Source organism: Triticum aestivum, chromosome 3A (assembly GCF_018294505.1).
Source record: "Triticum aestivum cultivar Chinese Spring chromosome 3A, IWGSC CS RefSeq v2.1, whole genome shotgun sequence".
In the NCBI taxonomy this organism is placed as follows: Eukaryota; Viridiplantae; Streptophyta; class Magnoliopsida; order Poales; family Poaceae; genus Triticum; species Triticum aestivum.
In genome coordinates, this window is record NC_057800.1 from 361,703,398 (window position 1) to 361,717,958 (window position 14,561).

General features: G+C 45.2%; 1 long non-coding RNA gene across 4 annotated transcripts; it reads right to left on the bottom strand.

Moving 5' to 3' along the window:
- Positions 1 to 10,825: 10,825 nt before the first annotated feature.
- Positions 10,826 to 14,189, bottom strand: LOC123061294 (uncharacterized). 4 transcript variants are annotated; one of them, XR_006428870.1, is made up of 4 exons: positions 13,762 to 14,179; positions 11,938 to 13,639; positions 11,734 to 11,821; positions 10,826 to 11,003 (listed from the first exon to the last, which is right to left on the bottom strand). It is a non-coding gene; the product is annotated as an uncharacterized lncRNA (long non-coding RNA). The 4 variants fall into 4 exon arrangements; XR_006428869.1 differs by having other exon boundaries at positions 10,826 to 11,821; positions 13,762 to 14,178; XR_006428868.1 differs by having other exon boundaries at positions 11,734 to 13,639; positions 13,762 to 14,178.
- Between the last annotated feature and the right edge of the window lie 372 nt (positions 14,190 to 14,561).

Below are 14,561 nucleotides of genomic sequence, written 5' to 3' on the forward strand. Positions count from 1 at the left end.
CGGGTCTTATATATGGGTTGTTTTTTCGTTTAGTTACAACTCTTGCTCTTCTAAAGTTTTTTTGGTTGAGTTGTAAACCTAAGTCCGATGGTGGTCTGATACTTTTAAACTGCCTTCTGCATGCTTATTTCCTCAAGCACCTTAATGCACGCATGCTGAATTTCATCAGTCACCATTTTCCATCATGCATTTCAAATTCTTCATATTATATGTTAAATGCGTGTATGGATTACAAGATATAGGGGGAGATCATCAGTCACCATGATTTTATACTACAATGTGCATTTGCAATCCAAAGAGAATTCCTCAAATATGAACATCTTTAGGTGGAGTTCTTCTATGTCTTGCAATCAAATTCCTCAATATCAGTATTTAGACTTCATATGTTTAACCCCGTTGAAAACTTAAACTATTTGTCATCAATCACCAAAAAGGGGGAGATTGTAAGTGCATCTAGTGCCCCTTAGTGATTTCGGTGTATTGAAGACTTATAGGTTAAGGGACTAATGTGTTTGTGAGTGTACACAGGTCTTATAAGTATTTTAGGAGTTTGATATATTTGAAGAAAGTCGACCCCTAAAAATGAATGTCTTCATCTGAAGACTTTGAAAATGAGGAAATTGGTATGAGCTTGAAGATAATGATATTGATGCGAGGACTATGAAGTGTGAAGACTTTGTTTTCGTAGTTTCATTTTCCTTTCTTGAGTCATAGGAAACGTCGTACTGTTAAAGGGGGTCAAGGTAATACTAAGGAAAAAATTCCAAGTGACGCTCATCTCAAAGACTACAGATACCCAATCCTTCGAGTGAAGCCTTTGGAAATCTCACATAGTTCAGTCAATTTCTTTAGTGGCAGAGACGAAGATCTTCTGGTCTCCGAGGAATTTGTTTTGACTGAGGAGTTAGGAATTCGCCAGTGCGGATTGCCTACAAGTGAGGAACATGATAGCCCTGAGGAATTTGAGAGCTCAAGTTTCTGACCGTTGTTGTGCTACGTGCCAGCTGTCCGAAATATCTTATCCACCTAACGGTCATATCATTAGGGCATTTATGTCTTATCATGTCAGGCTGCTCCCCGGCTGTAAATAGCCGCCCCTCAACCACTAGCTGGTTGACTGCTCTGAGAGAAACTGACACTTGTCATTTAGAGCATCCCGTCCTTTGAGGACTTCGATAGAAAATAATCAGTGAGGAAAACCGAAATCCCTAACTCCTAAAACCAAAAGTGATTGAGCATCACTAAAGATATTGTTCTTGTGTGGAACCAACGCTTGTTAATTTTGAAGATTGTGCATCTTCCAGATGGTTAGAGCGACTCTAGCAGACCCCGCAAAAACTTGACCCGCAAAATGCGTTTGCGGTTTCATGAAGATCGTGTTTGCGGGTCAAAAAATAGCGCGGCCGAATAGAAACCGTATCTAAACCTGCATAATTTGAAAAAACACTTTTGTGGGAGAAATTGCACAAACATAGTTCATCACATACTACATAGATTTTACATGATCAACACACTACAAACATAGTTCATAGTACATACTACGTTAACTAGTACTAGAGGGGGCAGATCTGATGGCAGCGAGGTCGCGGCAAATGGATGACGCCGTGGAGGAGAAGGACGCTCAATCCTCCTTGCCAGAGCTACAGAGCTCGACGTACTTCGCCCTCTGCTCCTCGCGGATGCGGCGCCACTCCTCGGCCTTCTCCTTGCCGGTGAGGTTGGCGGCGACCGCCTGCCGCCACTGGAGGTCTTCGAGCTCCTCGGTGTGGCGTGGCGCTCCGCCTCCTCGCGCATGCTCCGCTCAACGATGGCGGCTGCAATGGCATCGACATTTGTGACGTAGTCTTCCGGCCCAACGACTGCTCGGCGGCCGAGTGGAGCGGACTCCTTAGGCTCCTCCGTTATGGGGAGGAAGTCGAACTCCTCTGGCTCCTCTGGCTCCTTCTCGTCCTCCGACCAGTCCCTCTTCACGGGGAGAAGGCCCACGCTGGAGGAGGATTAGCTCCCGGTGTACGAAGATCTCACAAAGGAGAAGGACGCGCGCCGGCGGTCATACTCCTCCGTCTCGCCCCGCCGATGCTCGCCGGCGGCAACAGGCCGCGGTTGGTCCACTTACAGGCCCCATGCTTCCTCGTGCCATCCGGCCGGGTGCGCCGCTCGCGCTCCGGGTTGCTTCATCTGCCGGATCTGCTGCCGGAGCCACGTCCGAAGCTCCACATGCGGCCCCACATGGCGGCTAGAGGCACGGAGGATGGTCGCCAGCGGCGAGAAATGTGTAGGAGAGGGTGGGAATCGCGTGGCTCGGCGGCGGCGGGGGATAGAGTTTCGACCCGCAAACCAGTCGCGGAACCATAGATATAACGGTCGGGGCATGCAGTTTGCGGGCCGCGGCAAATTTTTTTGCGGCCTGGAGAGTATGTGGGCTCTGCTTTGGCCGAAAATTGGGCCGAGCCCGCATACTCGCCGGAAATTTGCGGGTTTGCGTGTTTTGCATGGTCTGCTAGAGTTGCTCTTAGGCGTCATGCTCTGGAGCATACAACAGGAATTGCAGATCGCCAGGTGACCAAGTCTATGACGGTATGGAAGTCACCTTGAAGGCTTACCACGAGTGATTGGGCGAGGTCTGTGTGACCTTACCTCATGGAGAATACGGTAAGGATTGTGTGTCCCGGGACTGTGCCTCCTTTGGTTTAAATACTAAGCCGCTCCAACGAAGACGTACAACTGTCACAACAGTTGGAACTGGTCTATCAAATCATTGTCTTCACCAAGCTACTAGTTCTATTTCCTCAACCCTTTCATTTCCTTGCTTATGTGTTGAAGAAATTGATCATTACTGTGTGAAGACTTTGACTGAAGACTTTCTCAATTTCTTCAATCCTATTTCTTCAATCATCTTGTCATCTGCCTGCTTATCTTGTTTACACGCTACCTCTGCTCTATGTATGTTTCATTTCATCATGATGACAATGATACTGTCTTGTTATGCATGCACCTGGGTACTTATTTTGCTGCATGTAGTTCGTCACTTAGCAAATTCCTCAAGTTGTATTTCCTCAGTGACGAATTTGTAAAAATCGCTTATTCACCCCCTTCTAGTCAATATAACACACTTTCATGGATCATCTAGCCCTAATTCTTCTTCTATAAATACCAAAATATCCCCGTAGACCAGGGGGACACCAAAAATACTTTTCCGCCGCCGCAAGTTCTAGAACCACGAGATCCCTTTTGGAGGCCTTTTCCGGTACTCTGTTGGATGGGGATTCGACCATGGACGGCTTCTACATCAACCTTCCTGCCCTTCCGATGATGTGTGAGTAGTTTACCACATACCTACGGGTCCATAGCTAGTATCTAGATGGCTTCTTCTCTCTCTTTGATCTTTAATACAATGTTTCTCCTCGATGTTCTTGGAGATCTATTCGATTTAATCTTCTTTTGCGGTGCCTTTGTTGAGATCCGGTGAATTGTGGGTTTATGATTAGATTATCTTTGAATATTATTTGAGTCTTCTCTGGACTCTTTTATGCATGATTAAGATAGCTTTGTTTTTCTTTCTGATATATCCATTTGGTTTGGCCAACTAGATTGATTTTTCTTGCCATGGGAGGGGTGCTTTGTAATGGGTTCAATCTTGCGGTGCCATTAAGGACAAAAATATGGGGTTTGTTCATATTGATTGGATCTGTCCTTGTATATTATGTCATCTTGCTTAAGGCGTCACTCCGTTCTTGTTAACTTAATACACTAGATGCATGCTGGATAGCAGTCAATGTGTGGAGTAATAGTAGTAGATGATGGCAGGAGTCGGTCTACTTGTCATGGACATGATGCCTATATTCATGATCATTGCCTTAGATATCATCATAACTATATGCTTTTCTATTAATTGTTCAACAGTAATATGTTTACCCACCGTATGCTTTCTTTCAAGAGGGAAGCCTCTTGTGAAAACTATGGCCCCTGGGTCTATTTTTATCATATTATTTCCAGATCTAAAGAATCAAAAACACAAAAATACCTTGTTGCAATTTATTTACTTTTATTTGGTTTTACACTTTTACTTATCTTTTATATCTATCACTATCATATCTCATCCTCGCAAGTAACCGTGAAGGGATTGACAACCCCTTTATCGCGCTGGGTGCAAGTATATGTTTGTTTGTGTATGTGCAGTCATTGGTGACTTGTGTGTTCCTCCTAATTTATTTATTCCTTGGTTCTCAATTGAGGGAAATAATTATCTCTACTTTGCTGCATCACCCTTTCCACTTTAAGGAAAAAACCAACGCAAGCTCAAGAAGTAGAACTCCTCCATCTGCATCCACGTACCCATGGAACAGTGTGAGCGAACATCCTCTATAGTCGAGACTCCAAGCATGGAGTCTAAGGTCCGAAATAAGGTAGTGTAGAAAATGACTTCGGCCTATGATTCAACATCATAGGAGTCTCCTTCGACCGTAGAAAAGCATCCTCCTCTTTGGCAGCAAGCACAAGGACAACGGTATCTAAGAGAAGAGGAGTGTAGGATCAAAAGTATGACTTGAGGGAGGGTGATTAGACTACTTGACCAAATAAAAATCTATCATTTTCCCAATTTTAGTCATGGGTAGATTTCAGCAATTAGCACAAGTCAAGCAATCAACCTACACATGCAATTCTAAGCGTATAGTAGGGAAAGTAAAACATTGCATATGAAGGTAAAGCGAAGGGTTTGGAAAAGGCAAACACAATGGAGACATGGAGATTTTGGGCATGGTTCCGACACGTGGTGCTATCGTATGTCCATGTTGATGGATAATTCAACCCACGAAGGGTAATGGCTGCGTGAGTCCACGGAGGGCTCCACCCACGAAGGGTCCATTAAGAAGCAACTTTGTCTATCACACCAGGGCCATCGCCCATGAAGGACTTGCCTCACTCGGGTAGATCTTCACGAAGTAGGAGATCTCCTTGCCCTTACAGACTTCTTCGTTCAACTCCACATCACAATGGAGGCTCCCAAGCGACACCTAAGCACTCTAGGAGACATCACTCTCCAAAAGGTAATAGATGGCGTATAGATGATGAAATCCTTGCTCTTGTGCTTCAAATGATAGTCGCACCAACACTGAACTCTCTCACACAGATTTGGCTATGGTGGAACAGGGATTTGAGTGGAAAGCAACTTGGGGAAGGCTAGAAATCAAGGTTCAAATGGTAGGAATGGAATATCTTGATCTCAACACATGAGTAGATGTCTCTCTCTCAGAAAATGGATGGTGGAAGTGTAGGTATGTTTTGATGGCTCTCTCTCTCTGATGGAGAAGGGGGTGGATGGGTATATATAGCCTCCATACAAAATCCAACCGTTACACACTTTTGACTCATCTCGGTGGCATTGATTAGAAAACTCTGTGGAACCGATCTATTCAAAAATATGAACATTAGGAATCTCGGTGGGATGGACTGGAACAACTCAATGGGCCCGATGTGCTAGGGCTTAGGGCAAACATCATCTCGGTGGTGCCGATTGCGTCAACTTGGTGGGACCGAAGTGAAGAAATAAGCAATAGAGAATCTATGAAGACAACCCGGTGAGACCGAAGCGAATGCAATAGATCACTAAGTGCTAGCAAGGCCATCTCAGTGAGACCGACATCCGTATCGGTGTGACCGAATCGTTAGGGTTTCCGGTAGTGGCTATGTCATATGAACCCGGTGGCTCTGGGTAGAAAGAATCAGTGGGTCCAAGTTTGAGTTTCGGGTTTGGACATATTTGGATGGAGAAAGTGGCTGAGTGTTTTGGAGCAATATCCACTACAAAAAAATAACTTCGGTGATGATACGTGTTTGTCACAGTAGGTCGCATTTTTTCATGCATGTACATCGATGACGATTTATGACATAATCAAGATAGTCATAACTATGCTGTCGTAGAAGTGTTCCATGACATTACCAAAATTATCATCATGGAAGTGTCCACTTCCATGATGATAAATCGCGCGTCACAGAAGTACTTTCATCAAGGGTGACCGACATGTGGCATCCACCATAACGGAACGCCGTTAAGCTATCGGGTCCGGTTTTGGATCCGGTAACCCATTAACAACCCCGACCAATGGGGATTTTCCACATGTAAAATCATCATTGGCTGGAGGAAACACGTGACGGCTCACCGTTGGGACAGATGTCATCCACTCATTGGACCCAAGGCGCCTATGATACGTCGACACGTGTCACGGCTCAACAGAGGCCCATTCTTGTGAAAAGGCCGGCCCATTTGACATGGTCAAAAGGTGGCGGGCCGGCCCACGGAAAGCCTTTTAATGACATGTTCGCATATAGCACATTTACAGCCCGCTAACTCACGCCCAGTTACGGCCTACCGGAATTAGGCCAAGTAGCGTCATCTGGGCCGTCCAATATGATTCCAGCCCGTTGTAACTTCCGACCCATGTATGGCCCATGACGTATTTCGGCCCATATGAGTCCCTTTGTAAATCTTGGCCCATTAACGGCCTGTGGTGAAACCGGCCCGTAATGAATAGTGTATCGCTTTATACCCATTAGCGGCCCATTATTCCATTGGGTCATTTCTAGCTCGTGTTACCTTTCGGCCTTCTCAGGGCCCATTTATTCTTGGGCTCATTTCCAGCATTCGGTTACTTATGGCCCGTTACTGTCCTTTTCTGCTTATGGGCCAAATTCAGCCCGTGGGTACAGTCGGCCCATTTGTGGCCCTTTAATCTGTTGGGCCATTTTCATAGCATCATCAAATACGGCCTATTAACGGCCCGTTATGGTATGGCCATAAAACGTACGATTTCCACACTAGCCCATTTACGGCCCCTTATACGGCCCGTACAAGGCCCATGGATGAGACGGCCCGTAGAAGGCCCATTGATCCAACGACCCATAGAAGGCCTATCGATCCGACGGCCCATAGAAGGCCCATGGATCTGACGGCCCATAGAAGGCCCATGGATCCGACAGCCGATAGAAGGCCCATGGATCCGACAGCCCACAGAAGGCCCACAGATCTGACGGCCATGGATCGTCCATCTCATAGATGGCCCATGGATCGTACGGCCTATGGAGGGCCATGGTCACTACAACGTTTGGGCGAGTTGGCCCCTGTTTGAATGATCTAGCATATTCAAAGAATTATTCTACTCTATACTATCACCTCTAAAAACATACACTATACAATAAAGAGACTAAGGCATATAAACGTAGAATAATCCTACACTATACAATAAAGAAATTACAGCCGATTATACCCACTGGGCATTATGGTTTGACACCAGTGATAATAAAGCATACACAAACAGCAAATTACATACACTGGGCAAATACAGCTCCTATATCATGGACACGCATCAACATAACTTACCATTTGAACTATAATCTCTTCAGAAAATAGGATCGGCCGGATTTAGATAGCACAAATTTCAGTCTGCAAAATCTCCAATTCCTTCATTGTTACCTCAGTGTCTTGTTTCATTTTTTGACTCCTGCATCTAATACCTGCATGTCCAGTCTCAACTTGTTGATTGTACGTTGAGAATCATGTACACGTTGTCTTTCCACCTCTAGTTGATGCTCGAGAACATCAGCACATTCCAATTCCAATCCATAATCATTCGATAATGGCCATGCCGCACTGCTCGCATATCTTTGTGTTGATGTCACTTCATCCTGAAATGTTTCTGTAAGTACACATGACTAGGGCAAAAATATAGTTACAACAGTGAAGTGAGCAAGACATACTATTTTGTACATGGCAAAAGAGGACTAACAATAATGTTACACGTCATGAAGCATAAGGAGGTGATATTTTAAAAACTATAAAAAAGGTAGTATGTGCAGCCTACATACAGAAATCTGTCTTAGCTCACTAGAGGAACATGATGTCGGGGCCCAATCCAAAACACAGACAAGTTACAAATTTAGACAACATGTTGCGTAGAAGTAAGCAAGCAGTTGGCCATTTTGTAGCTTAATTAAAGTCTTAGGGAGCATAATGAACAGCAGAGGGTTTCATACAAGCATACTACAGCAAGCAAAACTATGCAATCATTAGCCTAGTATAAACTAGATTGTGAGCCTCATGCAATAATAGTTCATTAATAGACTTCAAAGCTTCAGGAACACTTCGGCAGAGTAATTAAATGGTAAGGCCTTTAATTATGTCAACTAATAGTTATACAAGTACCCAACATCAGGCATCATTCTTTGGGCATCTCATTAACTGAGGACAAATAAAGCAATTGAAAAGAGCAAATTAACTATTCCTGAAACAAACAAGGAATTAAACTGTTGAGTTGGATACAGTGACTTACCTTAACAGGTTGAAGAGGCTCAGCGCAGCTCCTACTTCTCTTGCAGGGCTCCTTCCTAACATCTTGTACTTGGAAATCCTCAATTTTATCTTCATTGCACCCCCTCTGCAAGGTGACACAAACTAGTTACTCGTCTCCTTGGAAGATAAATATGCATACTTTTCTGTCTGTGAACACAAAAGGATGACATTATAACAAAACAACACCACATAATGAAACATGTCACATCTCTTGCACTTGCACACAATGAAATGAGCATTTACTATGTCGGCACTGTAAAACTAGGCATACCTTCGAACTGGATCTCCAGGTACTCTTGGAGAGCCTACTTTAGTGTACAGCCAAACCTTTACGTCACCTATGAGTTAGAAAAGGCCCCACTACAGCAGCCCTTAGTGTTTAAATCATTGACAAGCTCTGTTAGATTGTTAGATCACTACACCACAACACGGTTGTAAGGGCAGGAAAACTACCGGGATAAGGCACTTACAAGGGCAGTGATATTGTCGGGAATGTTTTTCTCCCGGCAGATAGAACTGCCATGAGAACGGCTGCTGGGAATTGTAATTCCCGGCAGATAGGGATGTGCCGGCAGTTTTTATGCCATCATGTTCAAACTTCTCCCGGTAGTTCCTGTTCTCCCGGCAGATATTTTTTGCCAGCAATCAATAGGTTTCCTGGCAGATGATGGGCCAGTGGTGCCAAGTATCCCAATTAATAAGGCTATTACACTCTGGTGTTACATTTATTTCACATTTACATACACCCCGATTCAAAAGATGACACATCCATTCAAATAAAGCAAAAAGATTATGTAGATGCACATCGCATATATATTATAAAGTCTGATCATCAAACATTTTACAATGTAAGCAATTCATTGATTACACATGAAGACCCGACGCCCGTCATGGACGGAGCTGCATGCGTGCCATGAAAAATAGGGCAAAAGCACAGAGGATGCCACGATCCGTACACGGACCAGTACACGTACCCAGAACGGGCCGTATGGGGACATGGGAAAAAAAGTTTTCCGAGAAGTCACCCCCTATCCCTACCGGGCCGCTCGCGCGGGCGGCTCCGGAGGCGAACCCTAGCCCCCGAGCGCACCCCCTTCTCTGTGCCCCCCTGGCCGCCGCCATCGCCGGCGCCGGCGGTGGTGGCGGCGCCCGGCCGTCAAAGGCGGCGGGCGAGTTCCGCAAGCCCTGACGGGCCTTCTTCGCGCGGAGAAGGGCGTCTCGCGGGCGGCGCGGTGGCGGTTGGATTCCGGTGAGGTGACACACGGCGGGGAGCGCGGTGGAGAGGCGGAGCGCGGTCGCAAGGCGGTGCGGGCGGCTGTCTTCTTCGGGTGACGTGTTGGGAGCCGGAGGTTGTGGTGCGGGGTCCTGGTGGAGGTGGATCTCAGCCAGGTGCGGCGGCCGGGATTTGCGGCGGTGGCTGGGACGCGCGGCGCGCCTCCTGCTTTCGGCGGGCGTGGCTCAAGGAAGGCGCCCCCTTTTGGGGTGTTGGGGGCGGCGTGGTCTGGATCTTGCTGGAGGCCGGAGCGGGGTCTCGTGCAGGGCCGCTCCAGTGGGCACGCGCGGTCGCGGTGGGCAGCTCAGCGCGCCTGCTCCTTCCCTGCTGGGCCCTGAGCTGCAGCAGCGGCATTGATGGCGGCCAGGTGATGGTGTGGCCAGCCCATGCCTATGGGTGCAGTGGATCTGGGCGGCGCTGGAGGTCTGAAGCTGGAGAAGTGTTCCTTCGACCGCGCAGGTGCTGTTTGGTGGTACGCGTGCTCTCAGCCGTGTGAGGGTCGGTGTTCCGCGGCGGTTTGATCACGTTGGCGAGGTGTTGCGGCAGCGGCGGTGTGACCCCAACAGTTGGGCCTAATCTGTTGACAGAGGGTGGAGGTGCGCGGCGGTTTGGATGAAAATCCTGCTCATCTTCGGTCGAAGCTGGCGGTGACGGCGCCCGTGGGTGTCGTTTCCCTCCTTGGAGGCGTCGCCGTGGTGTGTTGGCATCTCCCTTTCTTGATCGGGTTGTGGTCTTCGGGCGAAAGCCTTTGGTCCGTTGCAGGACCAACAATGGCAGCGGTGTGGCATCGTTCCTCTGTTGAGAGCATCACAGGTGAAGACTTGGCTTGGGTACTGTTTGTGGTTCTCTGGTGCTTGCCGCTGTTCGAGCTGATCTTCATGGACGCTATGCACGCAGCCACCGGCATATCCAAGACAATGGCTTTCACGGGTCCGACCGAGTCCGGCTATCCACTCGCCGTCTCCTCTTAGGCATCCAAGGGTGGGTAGTGCGTTGGCAAGGAGTTTCCGGTTAGAGCTGTTGCTTCGGGGAGGCCAGCATTTGTTGTGACGCGGCTAGATGATTGGTCTAGGACAGGCATTTTGTGTTGTGTTTGTATTTGTCGCGATGGAGTGTGGAGTTCGAGCTACACTTGTTGTTCGCAACAAGTTGTAGTTTCTTGTACAATATTTCTGCCTTCTATAAAAATATGGTACGCCTAGGCGTACTCTCGAAAAAAAACACATGAAGACTTCCCTCATAATTTAGCATCTGTAGTTTCTAGACATTTGAGCAGTACAAGATGAAACAAACACAAAGAGTAAAGCCTGTAAGTTCTGCGTGAGCTCACGGCATATGGTTAAGGCAAGGTATCTTGACGAATCTTACAGGAACATTTTCAACCTGGACAGGAAAAACCAAATGTCAAGTCATGTAGTATTAGAAAACATTATATCCATTACATTTATTACGATACTCAGAATCTACAAAAGTGCACCACCCCAACTTTTAGAAGAAAAATGGCTACATCATCAAGAAAATTTATCGACAAATTTCCCATCAAGGCATCAAGTGAATATTCGATTTAATAAGAAGCTAAAAAATGTCCGCAGTTTCAAGCCTGGGCACATGAATTAAGCACATCTAGTTGCCCTTCCTAGAAAGCATGACAACAGTTTCAGGTCTGGACAAATAATTAAACCCATAATGGCATGGTGAGATTGTCTCTGATATTAAGTTTAGTTTTCTGAAAGTGAAGACTCATCGAAATCTGTTTGAAAACACTACACATAAGACAAAATGGGAACAACGTTCAAGAAAAAGGAAGTGTCATCCACAACCTGTATGAATTTTTGACATCATAGGATCTAGTATTTTTGTATGAGCAGACAAAGGCAACTAGTACAGCAAATAAAATTCAAACGTTTTTCCAGCATTAACTAAGAATTATAGAAACTAAAATGTTTGGTGTTAGGCTTAACTCAAAAGAACATACAGAGCTTTCTTACATGCATATATCATGATATTCAGGTGTGAGCTTCTGAGATGTCAAAGGAAATACAAGGACATTTTCAATGCTACTTTATATAGAGAGAAAAAGACAAGTCGGACACAAGAGAACCGTACAAAATACCTCTTTCACCAATCAGATCATAAAGTAGTATCATGATTCCTGAAGAACACACACCAACATGCAAATTAGATTGCAAGTAAAGATCAACCTGTAACCATTGCAGTGATAGATACAGAAAATTAATCAAGAAATTCCAATGTTTAGTAGATACAACTCTACTGCAGATTAAAAGTTTACTTCTCAAATAATGATATAGATCTGTACCGAAGTGTAGTATCTTCGACCTTCAAATCTTACAACATTGTAAGAGCAGTATACTGTAAGTTTAAAAGCTAAATCATGTCCAGACTATCATCTTACAACACCGTTATGTATGGCCTTGTTAGAGTGTAAGAACTAGACAAGACATTCAGGATGTTTTGTCAGATGGAAATGGTACGGCCTTGCTCCAGTTTACGCAGCAATACAATAGCCTTCCCAATTTTGTGAAAAAATGAATTAATGAGGAAAGCTCTGCAGAATGTACAATAAAATAAACTAAATAACCATCATAAATTCACATTGTTGGCTGCTATACACTATCAGTTGAAGACAACAGACAAGAGCTCAAAATGTCACCGAAGGCCGCTTATCTAGTACACTATAATTAGAATCCACCATTATAAGTTGGTACAATTTATATTAAAACTTTGACATCTTTGTACTGGAGCCTGTTAATTGTAAAGCTCTTATCATTATTAAGCAAAGAACACGAGCTTGTTATTTGATTATAATTTGACATATTGTATACAAGCTTGTTGTTTATACTTTGATATCTAGTTAAGCAAAGAACAGCAAACACTTCGACATATAGTTTATTCACGTGAGATCCAACACCATGAAACTAAGTTGTTAAATAATCATATCATTTGCGCAAGGCCTATAAATGAAGACCTTAATTAAGTAGGACATGAACCAGAATGATCAGAATATCTACACACATACGTTTTGACTAGTACAGAATTAGCAAATATCCCAATTTCCTTCCATTCACAAGACTTCGAGTTAGCTACTCGGTTTGTCTCGATGGTGTCCCCTTTTATTTCATCATTCTTTTCTGGAAAACCTTATAAGTGGTTAGCTACTCAGTCTGTCTCAATGGTGTTAACTATGTACGCAGTTTAAGTTCAATCAAAATGGACCCTGAGAGTGGCCCTGTTTTTCTAAAATGAACCAAAACAATAGGGCTTTAGAACAACAGAAAATAACATACTTTACATATATTATTACCTTAATTTAGGTTCAGTTTAAATGTCCCGATGCTCCAATTTCTCCTTTGGATTGAAGATCTAACACAAGGTTACCTTTCTTGTATTGACATCTCAAACTGAAAACAATTTAACACATCAATATGCCTTGTTGAACATTTATCTAGTTGCATTAAGCCTAGCACATTAAGGATAAATTTCTATACTTCATATGTGTGCGACTCTCCTGTTCCTAAAAAAACTCCCATGTCAGGATAATCTTCCTAGTACAACAGCTTGCTGCATTTCCTTGAAAGATTAAATACCAACCATCATTATGAAGTTTCAGAGATGAACACAAAATCCTTAATTTGGTTTGTTATAAACTATAACCGAAGGATATAAGCATAAACACAGCAGTCAGTTAGCATATGCTAAATAGTAACGGGAGAGGGATAAGTGATATTCAGATTCTTCCATGCTTGTCAAATTCGAAGGGATAAGTGAATGTACCAAAGACTGTAATTCGTACAGTAGGAATGTCAACTGAAAACAGAAATAGATGAGTATGGCAGGTAGGAATCATCAATTTTATCCTTCCCTAGATCACAGGAAGCAAACATTAGTTGGGCTCATATAACCAGCAACATGGAGAGACAACATAACCCTTACGACTGCTCAACCATGGGAGGCGGAACCTTGCTCAATTTTCCTTCGCATCTGCGAGTCGCTTGGGGATCCTGCAAGCCGAGAATACAATGTTGGTAGCCATGTGCTACAGCGAGGGCGGATGGGAAAGAGGCCAAGACTGCTGTACGGGGAGGTAAGATAGCCAAATCAAAACTAAACCTAACTGGATTACCTCTTTATGCCAGATCTGGTGGAAGTTAGACGTCATCCTTGTGGACATCCTCACTCGAATAGATCCTTCCGCTGAAACACTTGAGCAACTCGAGCCTAGAGGAGCTTGGCGGAGGACCATGTAGGAGGCTTGGCTGCTTGGGCGTTGCTGGAGGTCCGGCAAATGGTGGTCGGGGCGGCGGAGGGTGCTCGGCGGCATGGTCCGGGAGGAGTTGCAGTGGTGTGGCGGACGGTGGTCGGCGCGTGGTCGGGGAGGAAGCTGGCACTGGAGTGTGGCGGAGGGCGGTTGGCAGCCGCGCAGGGTGGGGGCGGCGGCGTGTGCTCGGGGAGGAGGCTAGGTTAGGGTGGTCGATTTGGGGATTTTGGTCTGAGTTGGAGTTTGGGGATTTTGCTTATTTGGAGCGAAAAGTTCCGCATCTCGCGCGCTCCCCCGTGTTATCCCGCGCCAATACGTATTATATTGGTTTGGCCCCACAAGTAGTCCCCGGCAGATAATATGCCATTGTTTAGGTGTGCCGACAGATATTGTATCCTTGGAAATGGGTATTTGTGCCGGTAGTTTGAATGCCCTTATTGTTTGAGTTCTATCGGCAATTTATTTGTCATTGGATACTTCTGCCGGTAGTAGAATAATCCCCGGCAAATGATTTGCCTCTATGACGGTACTTCTCCCGACGGTTAATTGCCCCCAATCAAGGGTTGTGGTGTAGTGGATCAAGAACAACAAGTAATTAAAGCAAACAATCCTAGTATGGCTGGCTGATGCAAACAAGCAATTGAACAGATGTGTGAGCAAATCTT